At 39.3% G+C, this 20,866-nt stretch overlaps 1 protein-coding gene across 1 annotated transcript in view; it reads right to left on the bottom strand.

Moving 5' to 3' along the window:
• Positions 1 to 20,866, bottom strand: part of adpgk2 (ADP-dependent glucokinase 2) — a 70,719-nt gene that overhangs the window by 48,924 nt on the left and 929 nt on the right. The gene's annotated exons all lie outside the window — the stretch shown is intronic.

Genomic DNA, 20,866 nt, shown 5'->3' with positions numbered 1-20,866 from the left:
TAAGTTGATTTTAGGCAAAATAGCAGTCAAATTTTAAATACAGTCAATAATAATGGTTTAATGGTTTATCACTTTCGACCAATAGGTGTCACTGTTACGAAACTGATGTGGTTTAGTCAGATTGAGATGACAATGACACATGCAAAGTTTGGTGTCAATATGTCAAAGCATTGCAGAGATACAGCCTCAAGAGTAATTTTTGCATCATGGCTCAACTCTGTTGCAGTGGTATATGAAAACTGTTTTGTCTATCAATCCGAAATCCATAAGTATTTGTCAGCATGGTCTGAAGACGATACGGATCAATTTTGGTGAAAATCGGACAAACGGTCTAGGATGAGTTTGAAAAAGTAGATTTTTAACAAATAACAAGACGGAGCACAGATATGTTTGCAAAATATGGCAAAATTGGTATCTATCTTCTCGGCATGAGCCAATGAATGTATTATGACCAGTCTCATTACAATAGGCTAATTTAATCAAAAGTTATTAGAATTTTTGTACATTTTATTACAACTTTTGACCACAAGGTGGCGCTACCCCGAAACTTTTTGAGTATCTTCAGGACATGGAGCGGAAGACACATACCGAGTTTTGTAACGATACGCTAATGCATTCTTAAATTATAGCATTAGCATTTTAAACCATAATACTGCATTGAAGTCAATGGGAATTTCATGTTTTGTTTTATTATAGCGCCACCAAGAGGCACAATCCCACCAATTTTTTTATGTGTCCTCATAGTGAGCCCATACATATGTGTGTCAAGTTTGGTGAAAATATCTCATTTTGTTTTGGAGTTATAGACATTTATATGAAAAAACACGTAAAAAAGGACTGACACCTGACTTTGATTGGATTTTACTACCCCTTACTATCAATATTTTGAGATTTGGGCATTAGCGTATAGCTATCGACCTATGTTTCCGAACTTCTGAGGCTGGTTTCGTCTCGATCGGACTAGCGGTTTCGAAGATATCAGCAAATGTTTTTTAAGCACTAAATTACAACTCTGCGCAAACCATATGCCGAAACCTGGCAAGTCTGGTATCGTTGGAGTCGGCAAGGATTCAGGAGACCAAAAAACACACTCCCATCAAAATATGTCAACCACACCCAAAGTTATAAGCGTTTGAAAAAAAAATTTCTCCACTAGGTGGCGCTGTTTCGAAACTTCTCAGGCTACTTCAGGGCATCGTGGTGATGACCCATACCAAGTTTCATAACAATCCGTTCATGCGTTCATAAAATACAGCATTTTTGCACATAATTCAAAATGGCCGACATCCAAAATGGCCGACATGGTAAAATTGGATATCAGTCGACTCGGCATGACGCCCTGAATCTAATGAGACCAATTTTATGATTTTTGGATAAACGGTTCAGAAGTTATAAGCCAAAATAGGCATTTTTCGTATCTCCGGACAGGTAGGTGGCGCTGCGCCGAAACGCTGCAAGTTGCTTCAAGTCATGCTTGTGATGACATGTACCAAGGTTGGTTTGAATACGATAAAGCGTTGCGGAGATATAGCCTTTAGTGTGTTTTTGCAACCTCCACGTAAAATTTGTTTGTGCGTTTATTGAAAACGATTGGACGAATCAACTTGAATTCCATAACTTTTTGTCAACATGCTCTGAAGATGATCTGTTTCAATTTTCGTGAAAATCGGAGCAACGGCCTAGGAGGAGTTCGAAAAAGTAGGTTTTTCAGAAAATTCAAAATGGCGGGAAAATTTGCATACCGGAAAATGACATCATAGGGTGAAATCGAATCGGCTTGAGCCAAGGAATCCGATGAAAAAAGAATTTTGTTTCTAGCCCTTAGGGGTCAAAAGTTATAAGCATAAATATGAGTGAAACTTTGGACAGGTGGTGGCGCTAGAGGGATTGAGTTAGAGGCACCAAATTTGCTATAGTGACAGCTCAGACTGGCCTCTATGAGTGTGCCAAATTTCACAACTTTTTACCATACGGTTCTATGGGCTGCCAGAGACTCCTATGGCGGAAGAAGAAGAAGCAGAATAATAAATATAGCTGCAAGCAGCCATTATCGGGGCCAAGCGCAAAGAAGAAGACAAGACATGCCAGCATGGCTGGAAGTCTCAAGCCAACTGCAACAATGAGCCATTAAGGACCTATTAAGTTGATTTTAGGCAAAATAGCAGTCAAATTTTAAATACAGTCAATAATAATGGTTTAATGGTTTATCACTTTCGACCAATAGGTGTCACTGTTACGAAACTGATGTGGTTTAGTCAGATTGAGATGACAATGACACATGCAAAGTTTGGTGTCAATATGTCAAAGCATTGCAGAGATACAGCCTCAAGAGTAATTTTTGCATCATGGCTCAACTCTGTTGCAGTGGTATATGAAAACTGTTTTGTCTATCAATCCGAAATCCATAACTATTTGTCAGCATGGTCTGAAGACGATACGGATCAATTTTGGTGAAAATCGGACAAACGGTCTAGGATGAGTTTGAAAAAGTAGGTTTTTAACAAATAACAAGACGGAGGACAGATAGGTTTGCAAAATATGGCACAATTGGTATCCATGTTCTCGGCATGAGCCATTGACTGTATTATGACCAGTTTCATTACAATGGGTTAATTTAATCAAAAGTTATTCGCATTTCTGTACATTTTATTACAACTTTTGACCACAAGGTGGCGCTACCCCGAAACTTTTTGAGTATCTTCAGGACATGGAGCGGAAGACACATACCGAGTTTTGTAACGATACGCTAATGCATTCTTAAATTATAGCATTAGCATTTTAAACCATAATACTGCATTGAAGTCAATGGGAATTTCATGTTTTGTTTTATTATAGCGCCACCAAGAGGCACAATCCCACCAATTTTTTTATGTGTCCTCATAGTGAGCCCATACATATGTGTGTCAAGTTTGGTGAAAATATCTCATTTTGTTTTGGAGTTATAGACATTTATATGAAAAAACACGTAAAAAAGGACTGACACCTGACTTTGATTGGATTTTACTACCCCTTACTATCAATATTTTGAGATTTGGGCATTAGCGTATAGCTATCGACCTATGTTTCCGAACTTCTGAGGCTGGTTTCGTCTCGATCGGACTAGCGGTTTCGAAGATATCAGCAAATGTTTTTTAAGCACTAAATTACAACTCTGCGCAAACCATATGCCGAAACCTGGCAAGTCTGGTATCGTTGGAGTCGGCAAGGATTCAGGAGACCAAAAAACACACTCCCATCAAAATATGTCAACCACACCCAAAGTTATAAGCGTTTGAAAAAAAAAATTCTCCACTAGGTGGCGCTGTTTCGAAACTTCTCAGGCTACTTCAGGGCATCGTGGTGATGACCCATACCAAGTTTCATAACAATCTGTTCATGCGTTCATAAAATACAGCATTTTTGCACATAATTCAAAATGGCCGACATCCAAAATGGCCGACATGGTAAAATTGGATATCAGTCGACTCGGCATGACGCCCTGAATCTAATGAGACCAATTTTATGATTTTTGGATAAACGGTTCAGAAGTTATAAGCCAAAATAGGCATTTTTCGTATCTCCGGACAGGTAGGTGGCGCTGCGCCGAAACGCTGCATGTTGCTTCAAGTCATGCTTATGATGACATGTACCAAGGTTGGTTTGAATACGATAAAGCGTTGCGGAGATATAGCCTTTAGTGTGTTTTTGCAACCTCCACGTAAAATTTGTTTGTGCGTTTATTGAAAACGATTGGACGAATCAACTTGAATTCCATAACTTTTTGTCAACATGCTCTGAAGATGATCTGTTTCAATTTTCGTGAAAATCGGAGCAACGGCCTAGGAGGAGTTCGAAAAAGTAGGTTTTTCAGAAAATTCAAAATGGCGGGAAAATTTGCATACCGGAAAATGACATCATAGGGTGAAATCGAATCGGCTTGAGCCAAGGAATCCGATGAAAAAAGAATTTTGTTTCTAGCCCTTAGGGGTCAAAAGTTATAAGCATAAATATGAGTGAAACTTTGGACAGGTGGTGGCGCTAGAGGGATTGAGTTAGAGGCACCAAATTTGCTATAGTGACAGCTCAGACTGGCCTCTATGAGTGTGCCAAATTTCACAACTTTTTACCATACGGTTCTATGGGCTGCCAGAGACTCCTATGGCGGAAGAAGAAGAAGCAGAAATATAGCTGCAAGCAGCCATTATCGGGGCCAAGCGCAAAGAAGAAGACAAGACATGCCAGCATGGCTGGAAGTCTCAAGCCAACTGCAACAATGAGCCATTAAGGACCTATTAAGTTGATTTTAGGCAAAATAGCAGTCAAATTTTAAATACAGTCAATAATAATGGTTTAATGGTTTATCACTTTCGACCAATAGGTGTCACTGTTACGAAACTGATGTGGTTTAGTCAGATTGAGATGACAATGACACATGCAAAGTTTGGTGTCAATATGTCAAAGCATTGCAGAGATACAGCCTCAAGAGTAATTTTTGCATCATGGCTCAACTCTGTTGCAGTGGTATATGAAAACTGTTTTGTCTATCAATCCGAAATCCATAAGTATTTGTCAGCATGGTCTGAAGACGATACGGATCAATTTTGGTGAAAATCGGACAAACGGTCTAGGATGAGTTTGAAAAAGTAGGTTTTTAACAAATAACAAGACGGAGGACAGATAGGTTTGCAAAATATGGCACAATTGGTATCCATGTTCTCGGCATGAGCCATTGACTGTATTATGACCAGTTTCATTACAATAGGCTAATTTAATCAAAAGTTATTCGCATTTCTGTACATTTTATTACAACTTTTGACCACAAGGTGGCGCTACCCCGAAACTTTTTGAGTATCTTCGGGACATGGAGCGGAAGACACATACCGAGTTTTGTAACGATACGCTAATGCATTCGTAAATTATAGCATTAGCATTTTAAACCATAATACTGCATTGAAGTCAATGGGAATTTCATGTTTTGTTTTATTATAGCGCCACCAAGAGGCACAATACCACCAATTTTTTTATGTGTCCTCATAGTGAGCCCATACATATGTGTGTCAAGTTTGGTGAAAATATCTCATTTTGTTTTGGAGTTATAGACATTTATATGAAAAAACACGTAAAAAAGGACTGACACCTGACTTTGATTGGATTTTACTACCCCTTACTATCAATATTTTGAGATTTGGGCATTAGCGTATAGCTATCGACCTATGTTTCCGAACTTCTGAGGCTGGTTTCGTCTCGATCGGACTAGCGGTTTCGAAGATATCAGCAAATGTTTTTTAAGCACTAAATTACAACTCTGCGCAAACCATATGCCGAAACCTGGCAAGTCTGGTATCGTTGGAGTCGGCAAGGATTCAGGAGACCAAAAAACACACTCCCATCAAAATATGTCAACCACACCCAAAGTTATAAGCGTTTGAAAAAAAAAATTCTCCACTAGGTGGCGCTGTTTCGAAACTTCTCAGGCTACTTCAGGGCATCGTGGTGATGACTCATACCAAGTTTCATAACAATCTGTTCATGCGTTCATAAAATACAGCATTTTTGCACATAATTCAAAATGGCCGACATCCAAAATGGCCGACATGGTAAAATTGGATATCAGTCGACTCGGCATGACGCCCTGAATCTAATGAGACCAATTTTATGATTTTTGGATAAACGGTTCAGAAGTTATAAGCCAAAATAGGCATTTTTCGTATCTCCGGACAGGTAGGTGGCGCTGCGCCGAAACGCTGCATGTTGCTTCAAGTCATGCTTGTGATGACATGTACCAAGGTTGGTTTGAATACGATAAAGCGTTGCGGAGATATAGCCTTTAGTGTGTTTTTGCAACCTCCACGTAAAATTTGTGTGTGCGTTTATTGAAAACGATTGGACGAATCAACTTGAATTCCATAACTTTTTGTCAACATGCTCTGAAGATGATCTGTTTCAATTTTCGTGAAAATCGGAGCAACGGCCTAGGAGGAGTTCGAAAAAGTAGGTTTTTCAGAAAATTCAAAATGGCGGGAAAATTTGCATACCGGAAAATGACATCATAGGGTGAAATCGAATCGGCTTGAGCCAAGGAATCCGATGAAAAAAGAATTTTGTTTCTAGCCCTTAGGGGTCAAAAGTTATAAGCATAAATATGAGTGAAACTTTGGACAGGTGGTGGCGCTAGAGGGATTGAGTTAGAGGCACCAAATTTGCTATAGTGACAGCTCAGACTGGCCTCTATGAGTGTGCCAAATTTCACAACTTTTTACCATACGGTTCTATGGGCTGCCAGAGACTCCTATGGCGGAAGAAGAAGAAGCAGAATAATAACAAGCAGCCATTATCGGGGCCAAGCGCAAAGAAGAAGACAAGACATGCCAGCATGGCTGGAAGTCTCAAGCCAACTGCAACAATGAGCCATTAAGGACCTATTAAGTTGATTTTAGGCAAAATAGCAGTCAAATTTTAAATACAGTCAATAATAATGGTTTAATGGTTTATCACTTTCGACCAATAGGTGTCACTGTTACGAAACTGATGTGGTTTAGTCAGATTGAGATGACAATGACACATGCAAAGTTTGGTGTCAATATGTCAAAGCATTGCAGAGATACAGCCTCAAGAGTAATTTTTGCATCATGGCTCAACTCTGTTGCAGTGGTATATGAAAACTGTTTTGTCTATCAATCCGAAATCCATAACTATTTGTCAGCATGGTCTGAAGACGATACGGATCAATTTTGGTGAAAATCGGACAAACGGTCTAGGATGAGTTTGAAAAAGTAGATTTTTAACAAATAACAAGATGGAGCACAGATATGTTTGCAAAATATGGCAAAATTGGTATCTATCTTCTCGGCATGAGCCAATGAATGTATTATGACCAGTCTCATTACAATAGGCTAATTTAATCAAAAGTTATTAGCATTTTTGTACATTTTATTACAACTTTTGACCACAAGGTGGCGCTGCCCCGAAACTTTTTGAATATCTTCGGGACATAGAGCGGAAGACACATACCGAGTTTTGTAATGATACACTAGTGCATTCTTAAATTATAGCATTAGCATTTTAAACCGTAATACTGCATTGAAGTCAATGGGAATTTCATGTTTTGTTTTATTATAGCGCCACCAAGAGGCACAATCCCACCAATTTTTTTATGTGTCCTCGTAGTGAGCCCATACATATGTGTGTCAAGTTTGGTGAAAATATTTCATTTTGTTTTGGAGTTATAGACATTTATATGAAAAAACACGTAAAAAATGACTGACACCTGACTTTGATTGGATTTTACTACCCCTTACTATCAATATTTTGAGATTTGGGCATTAGCGTATAGCTATCGACCTATGTTTCCGAACTTCTGAGGCTGGTTTCGTCTCGATCGGACTAGCGGTTTCGAAGATATCAGCAAATGTTTTTTAAGCACTAAATTACAACTCTGCGCAAACCATATGCCGAAACCTGGCAAGTCTGGTATCGTTGGAGTCGGCAAGGATTCAGGAGACCAAAAAACACACTCCCATCAAAATATGTCAACCACACCCAAAGTTATAAGCGTTTGAAAAAAAAAATTCTCCACTAGGTGGCGCTGTTTCGAAACTTCTCAGGCTACTTCAGGGCATCGTGGTGATGACCCATACCAAGTTTCATAACAATCTGTTCATGCGTTCATAAAATACAGCATTTTTGCACATAATTCAAAATGGCCGACATCCAAAATGGCCGACATGGTAAAATTGGATATCAGTCGACTCGGCATGACGCCCTGAATCTAATGAGACCAATTTTATGATTTTTGGATAAACGGTTCAGAAGTTATAAGCCAAAATAGGCATTTTTCATATCTCCGGACAGGTAGGTGGCGCTGCGCCGAAACGCTGCATGTTGCTTCAAGTCATGCTTGTGATGACATGTACCAAGTTTGGTTTGAATACGATAAAGCGTTGCGGAGATATAGCCTTTAGTGTGTTTTTGCAACCTCCACGTAAAATTTGTTTGTGCGTTTATTGAAAACGATTGGACGAATCAACTTGAATTCCATAACTTTTTGTCAACATGCTCTGAAGATGATCTGTTTCAATTTTCGTGAAAATCGGAGCAACGGCCTAGGAGGAGTTCGAAAAAGTAGGTTTTTCAGAAAATTCAAAATGGCGGGAAAATTTGCATACCGGAAAATGACATCATAGGGTGAAATCGAATCGGCTTGAGCCAAGGAATCCGATGAAAAAAGAATTTTGTTTCTAGCCCTTAGGGGTCAAAAGTTATAAGCATAAATATGAGTGAAACTTTGGACAGGTGGTGGCGCTAGAGGGATTGAGTTAGAGGCACCAAATTTGCTATAGTGACAGCTCAGACTGGCCTCTATGAGTGTGCCAAATTTCACAACTTTTTACCATACGGTTCTATGGGCTGCCAGAGACTCCTATGGCGGAAAAAGAAGAAGAAGCAGAATAATAATAGGAACACTAACGATTTCAATAGGTGCCTCCGCACCTTCGGTGCTTGGCCCCTAAATATAGCTGCAAGCAGCCATTATCGGGGCCAAGCGCAAAGAAGAAGACAAGACATGCCAGCATGGCTGGAAGTCTCAAGCCAACTGCAACAATGAGCCATTAAGGACCTATTAAGTTGATTTTAGGCAAAATAGCAGTCAAATTTTAAATACAGTCAATAATAATGGTTTAATGGTTTATCACTTTCGACCAATAGGTGTCACTGTTACGAAACTGATGTGGTTTAGTCAGATTGAGATGACAATGACACATGCAAAGTTTGGTGTCAATATGTCAAAGCATTGCAGAGATACAGCCTCAAGAGTAATTTTTGCATCATGGCTCAACTCTGTTGCAGTGGTATATGAAAACTGTTTTGTCTATCAATCCGAAATCCATAAGTATTTGTCAGCATGGTCTGAAGACGATACGGATCAATTTTGGGGAAAATCGGACAAACGGTCTAGGATGAGTTTGAAAAAGTAGATTTTTAACAAATAACAAGATGGAGCACAGATATGTTTGCAAAATATGGCAAAATTGGTATCTATCTTCTCGGCATGAGCCAATGAATGTATTATGACCAGTCTCATTACAATAGGCTAATTTAATCAAAAGTTATTAGCATTTTTGTACATTTTATTACAACTTTTGACCACAAGGTGGCGCTGCCCCGAAACTTTTTGAATATCTTCGGGACATAGAGCGGAAGACACATACCGAGTTTTGTAACGATACACTAGTGCATTCTTAAATTATAGCATTAGCATTTTAAACCGTAATACTGCATTGAAGTCAATGGGAATTTCATGTTTTGTTTTATTATAGCGCCACCAAGAGGCACAATCCCACCAATTTTTTTATGTGTCCTCGTAGTGAGCCCATACATATGTGTGTCAAGTTTGGTGAAAATATTTCATTTTGTTTTGGAGTTATAGACATTTATATGAAAAAACACGTAAAAAATGACTGACACCTGACTTTGATTGGATTTTACTACCCTTTACTATCAATATTTTGAGATTTGGGCATTAGCGTATAGCTATCGACCTATGTTTCCGAACTTCTGAGGCTGGTTTCGTCTCGATCGGACTAGCGGTTTCGAAGATATCAGCAAATGTTTTTTAAGCACTAAATTACAACTCTGCGCAAACCATATGCCGAAACCTGGCAAGTCTGGTATCGTTGGAGTCGGCAAGGATTCAGGAGACCAAAAAACACACTCCCATCAAAATATGTCAACCACACCCAAAGTTATAAGCGTTTGAAAAAAAAAATTCTCCACTAGGTGGCGCTGTTTCGAAACTTCTCAGGCTACTTCAGGGCATCGTGGTGATGACCCATACCAAGTTTCATAACAATCTGTTCATGCGTTCATAAAATACAGCATTTTTGCACATAATTCAAAATGGCCGACATCCAAAATGGCCGACATGGTAAAATTGGATATCAGTCGACTCGGCATGACGCCCTGAATCTAATGAGACCAATTTTATGATTTTTGGATAAACGGTTCAGAAGTTATAAGCCAAAATAGGCATTTTTCGTATCTCCGGACCAGTAGGTGGCGCTGCGCCGAAACGCTGCATGTTGCTTCAGGTCATGCTTGTGATGACATGTACCAAGGTTGGTTTGAATACGATAAAGCGTTGCGGAGATATAGCCTTTAGTGTGTTTTTGCAACCTCCACGTAAAATTTGTTTGTGCGTTTATTGAAAACGATTGGACGAATCAACTTGAATTCCATAACTTTTTGTCAAGATGCTCTGAAGATGATCTGTTTCAATTTTCGTGAAAATCGGAGCAACGGCCTAGGAGGAGTTCGAAAAAGTAGGTTTTTCAGAAAATTCAAAATGGCGGGAAAATTTGCATATCGGAAAATGACATCATAGGGTGAAATCGAATCGGCTTGAGCCAAGGAATCCGATGAAAAAAGAATTTTGTTTCTAGCCCTTAGGGGTCAAAAGTTATAAGCATAAATATGAGTGAAACTTTGGACAGGTGGTGGCGCTAGAGGGATTGAGTTAGAGGCACCAAATTTGCTATAGTGACAGCTCAGACTGGCCTCTATGAGTGTGCCAAATTTCACAACTTTTTACCATACGGTTCTATGGGCTGCCAGAGACTCCTATGGCGGAAGAAAAAGAAGAAGAAGAAGAAGAAGAAGAAGCAGAATAATAAATATAGCTGCAAGCAGCAATTCCGGGGCCAAGCGCAAAGAAGAAAATGAGGCATGCCAGCATGGCTGGAAGAGACCAGCTGCAAAAATGCACAGTTTGGTGTCAATATGTCAAAACATTGCAGAGATACAACCTTAGGAGTCATTTTATCATCATGCCTCAGCGCAAAGAAGAAAGAGACATGCCAGCATGGCTGGGAGTGACCAGCTGCAAAAATGAACCATTAAAGACCTATTAACATAAGCTGAGGCAAAAAAGATATACAATTATACATAAAGTTAAAAATTAATAATGTATCACTTTTTACCTATAGGTGGCGCTGTGACCAAATGAATGTGGTGTGGTCAGGGTGAGGTGACAATGACACATGCACAGTTTGCTGTCAATATGTCAAAACATTGCAGAGATACAACCTTAAGAGTCATTTTGGCATCATGCCTCAGCTTCGTCGCTGTGTTAAACAAAAACTATTTAATCTATTGATGTGAAATCAATAACTTTATGTCGGGATGGGCTGAAGATGATACGAGTCAATTTTGGTGAAAATCGGACAAACGGCCTAGGAGGAGTTTGAAAAAGTAGGTTTTTAACTAATAACCAGATGGAGGAGAGGACGTTTTACCAAAAATGCCAAAATTGATATCTATGTTCTCAGCAGTAGCCAAGGAATGTATTATGACCAGTTTCATCATAATAGGTTAATTTATTCAAAATGTATTAGCCTTTGTGTAAATTTTGTTATACATTTTGACCACAAGGTGGCACTGCCCTGAAACTTTTTGAGCACCTTCAGGGCATGGTGCAGAAGACACATAACAAGTTGCGTAACGATATGCTAATGCATTCGTAAAATACAGCATTTTTAGACAAAATTCAAAATGGCCGACGCCCAAAATGGGTGATACAGGATAATTGGATATTTATCGACTCGGCATGATGTCCCGAATCTAACAAGACCACTTTTATGATTTTTGGAAAAACCCATCAGAAGTTATAAGCCAAAATAGGCATTTTTTGTATCTCCGGACCAGTAGGTGGCACTGCACCGAAATGCTGCAGATCACTTCAAGTCATGCTCGTGAGGACATGTACCAAGTTTGTGTTGAATAGGATAAAGCATTGCAGAGATACAGCCTTAAGAATATTTTTGCAACCGTTACGTAAAATTTGTTTGCGCATTTATCAAAAACGATTTGACTAATCAACTTGACTTTAATAACTTTTTGTTGGCATGGTCTGAAGATGATCTGGTTCAATTTTCGTGAAAATCAGAGCAACGGCCTAGGAGGAGTTCGAAAAAGTAGCTTTTTTGGAAAATTCAAAATGGCGGGAAAATTTTCATGACGGAAAATGACGTCATATGGTGCAATCGAATCGGCTTGAGCCAAGGAATCAAGGGAAAAAAGAATTTTGTTTCTAGCCCTTATGGTTCAAAAGTTATTAGCATAAACATAAGTGCAACTTTGGACAGGCGGTGGCGCTAGAGGGATTAAATTGGAGACTCAAAATTGGCTATAGTGACAGATGGGACTGTCCTCTAACTGTGTGCCAAATTTCACAACTTTTTACCATACGGTTCTATGGGCTGCCATAGACTCAAGAGCGGAAGAAGAATAATAATAATAATAAATATAGCTGCAAGCAGCAATTCCGGGGCCAAGCGCAAAGAAGAAAATAAGACATGCCAACATGGCTGGGAGTGACCAGCTGCAAAAATGCACAGTTTGGTGTCAATATGTCAAAACATTGCAGAGATACAACCTTAAGAGTCATTTTATCATCATGCCTCAGCGCAAAGAAGAAAGAGACATGCCAGCATGGCTGGGAGTGACCAGCTGCAAAAATGAACCATTAAAGACCTATTAACATAAGCTGAGGCAAAAAAGATATACAATTATACATAAAGTTAAAAATTAATAATGTATCACTTTTTACCTATAGGTGGCGCTGTGACCAAATGAATGTGGTGTGGTCAGGGTGAGGTGACAATGACACATGCACAGTTTGCTGTCAATATGTCAAAACATTGCAGAGATACAACCTTAAGAGTCATTTTGGCATCATGCCTCAGCTTCGTCGCTGTGTTAAACAAAAACTATTTAATCTATTGATGTGAAATCAATAACTTTATGTCGGGATGGGCTGAAGATGATACGAGTCAATTTTGGTGAAAATCGGACAAACGGCCTAGGAGGAGTTTGAAAAAGTAGGTTTTTAACTAATAACCAGATGGAGGAGAGGACGTTTTACCAAAAATGCCAAAATTGATATCTATGTTCTCAGCAGTAGCCAAGGAATGTATTATGACCAGTTTCATCATAATAGGTTAATTTATTCAAAATTTATTAGCCTTTGTGTAAATTTTGTTATACATTTTGACCACAAGGTGGCACTGCCCTGAAACTTTTTGAGCACCTTCAGGGCATGGTGCAGAAGACACATAACAAGTTGCGTAACGATATGCTAATGCATTCGTAAAATACAGCATTTTTAGACAAAATTCAAAATGGCCGACGCCCAAAATGGGTGATACAGGATAATTGGATATTTATCGACTCGGCATGATGTCCCGAATCTAACAAGACCACTTTTATGATTTTTGGAAAAACCCATCAGAAGTTATAAGCCAAAATAGACATTTTTTGTATCTCCGGACCAGTAGGTGGCACTGCACCGAAATGCTGCAGATCACTTCAAGTCATGCTCGTGAGGACATGTACCAAGTTTGGGTTGAATACGATAAAGCATTGCAGAGATACAGCCTTATGAATATTTTTGCAACTGCTACGTAAAATTTGTTTGCGCATTTATCAAAAACGATTCGACTAATCAACTTGAATTTAATAACTTTTTGTTGTCATGGTCTGAAGATGATCTGGATCAATTTTCGTGAAAATCAGAGCAACGGCCTAGGAGGAGTTCGAAAAAGTAGCTTTTTTGGAAAATTCATGACGGAAAATGACGTCATAGGGTGCAATCGAATCGGCTTGAGCCAAGGAATCAAGGGAAAAAAGAATTTTGTTTCTAGCCCTTATGGTTCAAAAGTTATTAGCATAAACATAAGTGCAACTTTGGACAGACGGTGGCGCTAGAGGGATTGAATTGGAGACTCAAAATTTGCTATATTGACAGATGGGACTGTCCTCTATCTGTGTGCCAAATTTCACAACTTTTTACCATACGGTTCTATGGGCTGCCATAGACTCAAGAGCGGAAGAATAATAATAATAATAATAATAATAATAATAATAATAGGAACGGCTACGATTACAATAGGTGCCTCCGCACCTTCGGTGCTTGGCCCCTAAATATAGCTGCAAGCAGCCATTATCGGGGCCAAGCGCAAAGAAGAAGACAAGACATGCCAGCATGGCTGGAAGTCTCAAGCCAACTGCAACAATGAGCCATTAAGGACCTATTAAGTTGATTTTAGGCAAAATAGCAGTCAAATTTTAAATACAGTCAATAATAATGGTTTAATGGTTTATCACTTTCGACCAATAGGTGTCACTGTTACGAAACTGATGTGGTTTAGTCAGATTGAGATGACAATGACACATGCAAAGTTTGGTGTCAATATGTCAAAGCATTGCAGAGATACAGCCTCAAGAGTAATTTTTGCATCATGGCTCAACTCTGTTGCAGTGGTATATGAAAACTGTTTTGTCTATCAATCCGAAATCCATAAGTATTTGTCAGCATGGTCTGAAGACGATACGGATCAATTTTGGTGAAAATCGGACAAACGGTCTAGGATGAGTTTGAAAAAGTAGATTTTTAACAAATAACAAGATGGAGCACAGATATGTTTGCAAAATATGGCAAAATTGGTATCTATCTTCTCGGCATGAGCCAATGAATGTATTATGACCAGTCTCATTACAATAGGCTAATTTAATCAAAAGTTATTAGCATTTTTGTACATTTTATTACAACTTTTGACCACAAGGTGGCGCTGCCCCGAAACTTTTTGAATATCTTCGGGACATAGAGCGGAAGACACATACCGAGTTTTGTAATGATACACTAGTGCATTCTTAAATTATAGCATTAGCATTTTAAACCGTAATACTGCATTGAAGTCAATGGGAATTTCATGTTTTGTTTTATTATAGCGCCACCAAGAGGCACAATCCCACCAATTTTTTTATGTGTCCTCGTAGTGAGCCCATACATATGTGTGTCAAGTTTGGTGAAAATATTTCATTTTGTTTTGGAGTTATAGACATTTATATGAAAAAACACGTAAAAAATGACTGACACCTGACTTTGATTGGATTTTACTACCCCTTACTATCAATATTTTGAGATTTGGGCATTAGCGTATAGCTATCGACCTATGTTTCCGAACTTCTGAGGCTGGTTTCGTCTCGATCGGACTAGCGGTTTCGAAGATATCAGGAAATGTTTTTTAAGCACTAAATTACAACTCTGCGCAAACCATATGCCGAAACCTGGCAAGTCTGGTATCGTTGGAGTCGGCAAGGATTCAGGAGACCAAAAAACACACTCCCATCAAAATATGTCAACCACACCCAAAGTTATAAGCGTTTGAAAAAAAAAATTCTCCACTAGGTGGCGCTGTTTCGAAACTTCTCAGGCTACTTCAGGGCATCGTGGTGATGACCCATACCAAGTTTCATAACAATCTGTTCATGCGTTCATAAAATACAGCATTTTTGCACATAATTCAAAATGGCCGACATCCAAAATGGCCGACATGGTAAAATTGGATATCAGTCGACTCGGCATGACGCCCTGAATCTAATGAGACCAATTTTATGATTTTTGGATAAACGGTTCAGAAGTTATAAGCCAAAATAGGCATTTTTCGTATCTCCGGACAGGTAGGTGGCGCTGCGCCGAAACGCTGCATGTTGCTTCAAGTCATGCTTGTGATGACATGTACCAAGGTTGGTTTGAATACGATAAAGCGTTGCGGAGATATAGCCTTTAGTGTGTTTTTGCAACCTCCACGTAAAATTTGTTTGTGCGTTTATTGAAAACGATTGGACGAATCAACTTGAATTCCATAACTTTTTGTCAACATGCTCTGAAGATGATCTGTTTCAATTTTCGTGAAAATCGGAGCAACGGCCTAGGAGGAGTTCGAAAAAGTAGGTTTTTCAGAAAATTCAAAATGGCGGGAAAATTTGCATACCGGAAAATGACATCATAGGGTGAAATCGAATCGGCTTGAGCCAAGGAATCCGATGAAAAAAGAATTTTGTTTCTAGCCCTTAGGGGTCAAAAGTTATAAGCATAAATATGAGTGAAACTTTGGACAGGTGGTGGCGCTAGAGGGATTGAGTTAGAGGCACCAAATTTGCTATAGTGACAGCTCAGACTGGCCTCTATGAGTGTGCCAAATTTCACAACTTTTTACCATACGGTTCTATGGGCTGCCAGAGACTCCTATGGCGGAAGAAGAAAAAGAAGAAGAAGAAGAAGAAGAAGCAGAATAATAAATATAGCTGCAAGCAGCCATTATCGGGGCCAAGCGCAAAGAAGAAGACAAGACATGCCAGCATGGCTGGAAGTCTCAAGCCAACTGCAACAATGAGCCATTAAGGACCTATTAAGTTGATTTTAGGCAAAATAGCAGTCAAATTTTAAATACAGTCAATAATAATGGTTTAATGGTTTATCACTTTCGACCAATAGGTGTCACTGTTACGAAACTGATGTGGTTTAGTCAGATTGAGATGACAATGACACATGCAAAGTTTGGTGTCAATATGTCAAAGCATTGCAGAGATACAGCCTCAAGAGTAATTTTTGCATCATGGCTCAACTCTGTTGCAGTGGTATATGAAAACTGTTTTGTCTATCAATCCGAAATCCATAACTATTTGTCAGCATGGTCTGAAGACGATACGGATCAATTTTGGTGAAAATCGGACAAACGGTCTAGGATGAGTTTGAAAAAGTAGATTTTTAACAAATAACAAGATGGAGCACAGATATGTTTGCAAAATATGGCAAAATTGGTATCTATCTTCTCGGCATGAGCCAATGAATGTATTATGACCAGTCTCATTACAATAGGCTAATTTAATCAAAAGTTATTAGCATTTTTGTACATTTTATTACAACTTTTGACCACAAGGTGGCGCTGCCCCGAAACTTTTTGAATATCTTCGGGACATAGAGCGGAAGACACATACCGAGTTTTGTAATGATACACTAGTGCATTCTTAAAATATAGCATTAGCATTTTAAACCGTAATACTGCATTGAAGTCAATGGGAATTTCATGTTTTGTTTTATTATAGCGCCACCAAGAGGCACAATCCCACCAATTTTTTTATGTGTCCTCGTAGTGAGCCCATACATATGTGTGTCAAGTTTGGTGAAAATATTTCATTTTGTTTTGGAGTTATAGACATTTATATGAAAAAACACGTAAAAAATGACTGACACCTGACTTTGATTGGATTTTACTACCCCTTACTATCAATATTTTGAGATTTGGGCATTAGCGTATAGCTATCGACCTATGTTTCCGAACTTCTGAGGCTGGTTTCGTCTCGATCGGACTAGCGGTTTCGAAGATATCAGCAAATGTTTTTTAAGCACTAAATTACAACTCTGCGCAAACCATATGCCGAAACCTGGCAAGTCTGGTATCGTTGGAGTCGGCAAGGATTCAGGAGACCAAAAAACACACTCCCATCAAAATATGTCAACCACACCCAAAGTTATAAGCGTTTGAAAAAAAAATTTCTCCACTAGGTGGCGCTGTTTCGAAACTTCTCAGGCTACTTCAGGGCATCGTGGTGATGACCCATACCAAGTTTCATAACAATCTGTTCATGCGTTCATAAAATACAGCATTTTTGCACATAATTCAAAATGGCCGACATCCAAAATGGCCGACATGGTAAAATTGGATATCAGTCGACTCGGCATGACGCCCTGAATCTAATGAGACCAATTTTATGATTTTTGGATAAACGGTTCAGAAGTTATAAGCCAAAATAGGCATTTTTCGTATCTCCGGACAGGTAGGTGGCGCTGCGCCGAAACGCTGCATGTTGCTTCAAGTCATGCTTGTGATGACATGTACCAAGGTTGGTTTGAATACGATAAAGCGTTGCGGAGATATAGCCTTTAGTGTGTTTTTGCAACCTCCACGTAAAATTTGTTTGTGCGTTTATTGAAAACGATTGGACGAATCAACTTGAATTCCATAACTTTTTGTCAACATGCTCTGAAGATGATCTGTTTCAATTTTCGTGAAAATCGGAGCAACGGCCTAGGAGGAGTTCGAAAAAGTAGGTTTTTCAGAAAATTCAAAATGGCGGGAAAATTTGCATACCGGAAAATGACATCATAGGGTGAAATCGAATCGGCTTGAGCCAAGGAATCCGATGAAAAAAGAATTTTGTTTCTAGCCCTTAGGGGTCAAAAGTTATAAGCATAAATATGAGTGAAACTTTGGACAGGTGGTGGCGCTAGAGGGATTGAGTTAGAGGCACCAAATTTGCTATAGTGACAGCTCAGACTGGCCTCTATGAGTGTGCCAAATTTCACAACTTTTTACCATACGGTTCTATGGGCTGCCAGAGACTCCTATGGCGGAAGAAGAAGAAGAAGAAGAAGAAGAAGAAGAAGAAGCAGAATAATAATAATAGGAACACTAACAATTTCAATAGGTGCCTCCGCACCTTCGGTGCTTGGCCCCTAATAATAGGAACACTAACAATTTCAATAGGTGCCTCCGCACCTTCGGTGCTTGGCCCCTAAATATAGCTGCAAGCAGCCATTATCGGGGCCAAGCGCAAAGAAGAAGACAAGACATGCCAGCATGGCTGGAAGTCTCAAGCCAACTGCAACAATGAGCCATTAAGGACCTATTAAGTTGATTTTAGGCAAAATAGCAGTCAAATTTTAAATACAGTCAATAATAATGGTTTAATGGTTTATCACTTTCGACCAATAGGTGTCACTGTTACGAAACTGATGTGGTTTAGTCAGATTGAGATGACAATGACACATGCAAAGTTTGGTGTCAATATGTCAAAGCATTGCAGAGATACAGCCTCAAGAGTAATTTTTGCATCATGGCTCAACTCTGTTGCAGTGGTATATGAAAACTGTTTTGTCTATCAATCCGAAATCCATAACTATTTGTCAGCATGGTCTGAAGACGATACGGATCAATTTTGGTGAAAATCGGACAAACGGTCTAGGATGAGTTTGAAAAAGTAGGTTTTTAACAAATAACAAGACGGAGGACAGATAGGTTTGCAAAATATGGCACAATTGGTATCCATGTTCTCGGCATGAGCCATTGACTGTATTATGACCAGTTTCATTACAATGGGTTAATTTAATCAAAAGTTATTCGCATTTCTGTACATTTTATTACAACTTTTGACCACAAGGTGGCGCTACCCCGAAACTTTTTGAGTATCTTCAGGACATGGAGCGGAAGACACATACCGAGTTTTGTAACGATACGCTAATGCATTCGTAAATTATAGCATTAGCATTTTAAACCATAATACTGCATTGAAGTCAATGGGAATTTCATGTTTTGTTTTATTATAGCGCCACCAAGAGGCACAATCCCACCAATTTTTTTATGTGTCCTCATAGTGAGCCCATACATATGTGTGTCAAGTTTGGTGAAAATATCTCCTTTTGTTTTGGAGTTATAGACATTTATATGAAAAAACACGTAAAAAAGGACTGACACCTGACTTTGATTGGATTTTACTACCCCTTACTATCAATATTTTGAGATTTGGGCATTAGCGTATAGCTATCGACCTATGTTTCCGAACTTCTGAGGCTGGTTTCGTCTCGATCGGACTAGCGGTTTCGAAGATATCAGCAAATGTTTTTTAAGCACTAAATTACAACTCTGCGCAAACCATATGCCGAAACCTGGCAAGTCTGGTATCGTTGGAGTCGGCAAGGATTCAGGAGACCAAAAAACACACTCCCATCAAAATATGTCAACCACACCCAAAGTTATAAGCGTTTGAAAAAAAAAATTCTCCACTAGGTGGCGCTGTTTCGAAACTTCTCAGGCTACTTCAGGGCATCGTGGTGATGACCCATACCAAGTTTCATAACAATCTGTTCATGCGTTCATAAAATACAGCATTTTTGCACATAATTCAAAATGGCCGACATCCAAAATGGCCGACATGGTAAAATTGGATATCAGTCGACTCGGCATGACGCCCTGAATCTAATGAGACCAATTTTATGATTTTTGGATAAACGGTTCAGAAGTTATAAGCCAAAATAGGCATTTTTCGTATCTCCGGACAGGTAGGTGGCGCTGCGCCGAAACGCTGCATGTTGCTTCAAGTCATGCTTGTGATGACATGTACCAAGGTTGGTTTGAATACGATAAAGCGTTGCGGAGATATAGCCTTTAGTGTGTTTTTGCAACCTCCACGTAAAATGTGTTTGTGCGTTTATTGAAAACGATTGGACGAATCAACTTGAATTCCATAACTTTTTGTCAACATGCTCTGAAGATGATCTGTTTCAATTTTCGTGAAAATCGGAGCAACGGCCTAGGAGGAGTTCGAAAAAGTAGGTTTTTCAGAAAATTCAAAATGGCGGGAAAATTTGCATACCGGAAAATGACATCATAGGGTGAAATCGAATCGGCTTGAGCCAAGGAATCCGATGAAAAAAGAATTTTGTTTCTAGCCCTTAGGGGTCAAAAGTTATAAGCATAAATATGAGTGAAACTTTGGACAGGTGGTGGCGCTAGAGGGATTGAGTTAGAGGCACCAAATTTGCTATAGTGACAGCTCAGACTGGCCTCTATGAGTGTGCCAAATTTCACAACTTTTTACCATACGGTTCTATGGGCTGCCAGAGACTCCTATGGCGGAAGAAGAAGAAGAAGAAGAAGAAGAAGAAGCAGAATAATAATAATAGGAACACTAACGATTTCAATAGGTGCCTCCGCACCTTCGGTGCTTGGCCCCTAATAATAGGAACACTAACAATTTCAATAGGTGCCTCCGCACCTTCGGTGCTTAGCCCCTAATAATAGGAACACTAACGATTTCAATAGGTGCCTCCGCACCTTCGGTGCTTGGCCCCTAATAATAGGAACACTAACGATTTCAATAGGTGCCTCCGCACCTTCGGTGCTTGGCCCCTAATAATATAGGAAACTAACAGATACAATAGGGGCTACAGCCCTTTCAGGGCTTGGCCCCTAATTACATATTCTGAACC

The sequence above is a fragment of the Pseudorasbora parva genome, chromosome 10 (genome assembly GCF_024679245.1).
Source record: "Pseudorasbora parva isolate DD20220531a chromosome 10, ASM2467924v1, whole genome shotgun sequence".
NCBI classification, from domain to species: Eukaryota; Metazoa; Chordata; class Actinopteri; order Cypriniformes; family Gobionidae; genus Pseudorasbora; species Pseudorasbora parva.
This window is presented reverse-complemented; position numbering and strand designations above follow the sequence as displayed.